This window comes from Chenopodium album, chromosome 8 (genome assembly GCF_948465745.1).
Source record: "Chenopodium album chromosome 8, dcCheAlbu1.1, whole genome shotgun sequence".
Taxonomy (NCBI): Eukaryota; Viridiplantae; Streptophyta; class Magnoliopsida; order Caryophyllales; family Amaranthaceae; genus Chenopodium; species Chenopodium album.
Window position 1 is genome coordinate 61,159,521 of NC_137841.1, and position 4,758 is coordinate 61,164,278.

The 4,758-nt window shown below is 34.0% G+C and overlaps 1 long non-coding RNA gene across 2 annotated transcripts; it reads right to left on the bottom strand.

Annotated features, from left to right (window-relative positions):
- Positions 1–769: 769 nt before the first annotated feature.
- LOC145556206 (uncharacterized) lies at positions 770–4,520 on the bottom strand. Of its 2 annotated transcripts, none has more exons than XR_014091803.1 (6): positions 4,389–4,520; positions 2,967–3,063; positions 1,888–2,869; positions 1,705–1,784; positions 1,189–1,484; positions 770–1,075 (listed from the first exon to the last, which is right to left on the bottom strand). It is a non-coding gene; the product is annotated as an uncharacterized LOC145556206 (long non-coding RNA). The 2 variants fall into 2 exon arrangements; XR_014091804.1 differs by lacking the exon at positions 4,389–4,520 and adding an exon at positions 3,150–3,303.
- Between the last annotated feature and the right edge of the window lie 238 nt (positions 4,521–4,758).

Below are 4,758 nucleotides of genomic sequence, written 5' to 3' on the forward strand. Positions count from 1 at the left end.
TTTATCACAATGATAAATTACATAAGCTAGTCAAGATTATGAATTTTGTCAAATGCCAAAACGTATGAACCAGAAAAGAACTTAGGAAAAATAAACAAAATTTGATCTCTTGTCACTACTGAAAAAGATGATGCACGACTAATAAACAAAATTTGATCTCCCAAATCATCAATTTCAATCCAATTCTTCTCAATGTCATCGAACCTAAAGACTTGAATCAACTTCCCAAGATTCATGATGAATACTGAGTAGATTTCTTTATTGCACTCAACTAGACAACTCAAGTAGAAGATATTACCAAGAGTAGGAGGACTGTGATAAACTTGCCATGTTGGTTGTCCACCCTGCAATTTAAATACTCCAAGAAATCCACATACATCTAAATAATAGAATGCGCCCTCAAGAAAGATGGGAGAGCTTGAATTGGGACGGAACTCAATATCGTCCCTTTGTACAGTTTTAAAAGTTTTCCATTCCTTATTGCCGGATTGAAGGTATATGAAAGCTATAAAGTAGGCATAATGATAAATTCCAATTGTCACACACTCAGGGCAAGTCGGAGAGGTTGAAAATGCAATACTCTTAAGACAAGAGAGAATTTCTATTGGTTGAAAAGGCGGAAAACACCCCTCACCCTTGTTGAGGAATTCAATGGACTCTTTACCAACTACATAGAGTAGCCATCCATTTTTGAAGAATTCTAAGGTAAATGGACCAACAGATGATGGGGAATGTTGCTACAGGAGCGTGAATCAAGTCGATAAGGGTCTATTATTGTGAACAACCCACCATCATTCTTTAGGAGCATAAAAAAAGGAAATGTTCTCCTTTGAGATACAGGGCATGCTGCATAAAAAGTCTTACAGCTGACACGAAAGTTCCAGTATTCAAACAAATGCATACAGTTTCAAATTAATTCCAGACATGAGAAGGAAGCTTACTAAATAAGCCTTCTTGCGTTTCACTATAGTGCGGTAACTTTTGGTCTTTGCATAGACAAACACCTACATTGGAGACCTCATCTACCTTTTCGACGCTTTCTTCAAACTCTTGTTTCGCCAATAACGTAGCAGGGCTGTCACCAACAAATAGTGATCATAAATAAAGAAGTTAGAACATAATGTCAGCTAATATAAAAAAGATAAATAAAAGGAAAATTTGCGAGGAAGGTCCTTATATGAGGTCGACCTTGTGTGGAAGGTCCTTTTATGAAAAGGTGGCATGGAAGGTCCTTATATGAACTTTTGGTTGCGAGGAGGGTCCGTTGACCGAACTTCGGCGTTGACCAAAATTTTCCGGCCACTTAAAATCACGTGCTTAGCACGTGACCACTTAACTCCCTCTTTTTTTTTCTTTCCCTTCCTTTCTCACGATTTTCCCTCTTTCCCCTCATTTCTCCCTCCTTCAAACCCTAAATTCAGCAATTGAAACTCACAAAACTTAAATTCTTATCTTTCGAATCACAATTGAAGGGCAAACACAACCTATAATCAACAAGCGAATCAATTAAGGTGAGAATTCTTTTTCAATTTGCTTTACGTTTTTCATTTTTTAAGTTAACAAAGATACTCCGTATTGCATTTGTAGAACAATATTGTTGCGCGATGATGAAGAGGTGTAATTGTTTGGCTTTTTCCCAGCATTGCGTTTTTTTAATCCGCAATTTGCAAAAAATTACAAAATTAAAAAGTGGAACAAACTTACCTCCACCTGGTTATGCGCTTGAATGAAAATATATGGGCCTAACTTTTCCCTTTTTCCTTGCTTTTCCGTTTTGGATTGTTCTTCACCATTTTTACAGAGCAACATTAGCTATTTTTGGCAAAAATAATTGATACTTTTTACTACTATAAAAATGACAGAAGAGGGAGAAAGTTAAAGTCTTACCTTTTGGAGTTAATCGCAAACCACACTCATAATTCGCCATTAATGGTTAGCTGCAAGTCACATCAGAGGAGTTTAAAAGGTTTGAAGGAGGGAGAAATGAGGGGAAAGAGGGAAAATCGTGAGAAAGGAAGGGAAAGAAAAAAAAAAGAGGGAGTTAAGCGGTCTCGTGCTAAGCACGTGATTTTAAGTGGCCTAAAAATTTTGGTCAACGCCGGAGTTCGGTCAACGGACCTTCCTCGCAACCAAAAGTTCATATAAGGACCTTCCATGCCACCTTTTTCATAAAAGGACCTTCCACACAAGGTCGACCTCATATAAGGACCTTCCTCGCAAATTTTCCTAAATAAAAAGCAGAATGCAACCGTTACCACTGACCAACCTTTGTTGTTTTGGGGGAATCACCCAAACAAGAAACCAACTAATTTCAATGAAGCTTGTGCAGGAAGGTATGATAGTACAGGTTTGATCAGAGAGGTTATACAAAAATGTTTCTGTGGTACCTAGTACATCTCCACGCTTAAGAATGTATATACAATTCCTTGGAATACCTTTACTTGATTCAAGTGCTTTTGTGTTACCCCAACACCAAGTGCAATTATAATCTAGACCTATTAAAAAGGTACGACCACCCAGACACTTGACCTCAACCCACATCTTCTTCTGCAGGTCCAGTTTAAAAATTTTCACATGCATGAGTCGTGCTCGTGAACCAATGGCCATGAATAGATAAACACTATAAAGACGGCCACATGATTCCATCAAGTTTTTAAACTAACAGTGGCATCGCAAGTGAATAATGGGTAGTAAAATATTCAAAGGGATCAAGGTGAGTGACTTAATTTCATCCACCACATAGAATAACATTCCTTCTGTACTGATACCGTATATGTAACGGTTGACACTAATTAATTGCTTTACTGTTAACGCATCACATTCAGGCTCAAGTTTCTGTGAAGACCAGCTGTAATGAGGTTGTGCAGGGCTGCAGAAAAACATTAGGTCATCGGCTTCAGTAAGACACAAGAGCAGCAGGCAATCATGACAGTCAGGGGGAGATGAAAGAGTGCACGTGATATTACCGCAGTCGGTATCTGGTGTGGTTGGTAATGGAGGGAGATTTATAGTTTGCAAAGTTTCAAGATTGAAGAGAGAGAACAAGTTTTCTTGGACTATATCCTGTAGAACAAACCAACCATAAGATGAGGCACATACATGTTTGCAACGCAATTGAGGAATGTATTTGCTGTAAGATTTGAAATTACAGGTTGAGGTTGGTGATAAAGAGTAAAACGTGTGGTCATGTTCATTTGCATACAAAAGCCATGGTGTTTCTGTTTTCAAAAGAAATGAAGGCCACTTTACATCAGCCTTTTTCGCCATTGACCTGCTCAAAATTGACAGAGGATGTAGCAAACACAAGGCTCTATGATCCATGACATATAAGTTTTGAATATGTGTAGAATTGAGCATAAATTCTTACTACTATAAATAAGATTTAAAAAGATTTGTCACCAAAATATTGTCTATGTATCAAGTTTGTATAATTTTACTCTTACAAACTGAGATATTAATCATTTTTGTAAACAATCAAAGCTATAGAAAGATAAAAAAAAAATGAAGATCTAAAAAAACTCTTTCTTACTTCGACTCCGGCTAATTTTCTCACTTCTCTTTTACTCTTTTAAAGAAAAATCAGCTCAATTGTGCAAATGAGTAAAACGTATTTCATCATTGTGCAAATAAGCAAATATAATACAGCTAGATTTCAAAATCCCAAAATTTTCTTTTTCATCTTAACAGACATTGTTTACTAAATTCTTTTGCTCAATTTCATGAGCAAATTAGGTTCAATCCAAAGAACCCAATATACTCAATTATCAAGGTATAAATAATAATAAAACAGAATTAAGACTTCATATATGTTTAAAATACTGTGATTTTTAAAAAATTGATTATAAATTTCTTATTTTGTAATTTATTCAACATCAATCCAATGTTGATGATTTTTTTTTTTAAAGAACACAAAAAAAAATAAAAAAAAAAACTAGGGGTGAAGATTGTATATAACAGGACAAAATTATAAAGCGATTACAAGCTTTACAACTATTATTCCCGATCATATTCACATAAAATCAAAAATCAATCAAACAATAAAAAGTAAAATTAAAACAAAAACACACATCAATATCATTATTTTTAAAATTAAAATTATTAATCACGAAAAATATGGACATCAGAGTTCAGTCATTCAATTTTCTAACACTAAAAATAAATAAATAGCAGGCAATAATTACAAAACAGAGATAGCCGGAAAAAATTTTACATCGAGGAGAGTACTAAGACAAAAATATGATAACTATTAAGACAAAAGACAAATTTATATATTTAAGCTGAAAAATAAGAATAGTACTAAAAATTGACCAAATTAATAACAAGTATTTAGTATAATATAGAAATTACAAAATGTATAGAAAGGGAATAATTTCAGGAAGCAAACTTACAGTGAGATCTATAAAGCGTAGCAGCGGTATACTGTACCCTGGCAAAACTGATTACAACGGAGTACTAAATTTACCTGGATGAATGATGAGGAAATTAATTTTAATCCCTAGGTGGGAAAGACTGGACCAAATATGCAAATTTAATTAGGATTTTGATTGTAAAATTTATGGAATTTTCTTTAAATTTTTGTTTATAGATCTTTATTATTGCAAATGCAGTAGGACCTGTTATTTAGTGATATTATTATTTTAGTTTAGTTAAAATCAATAAGTTCAAAGAAAAAATATAACATAAAATAAGTAAAAAAAAAAATAATTACAATTTACTGAAATTAATTTCAGTTCAGAAAAATAAGGTGGAGTGCACAGG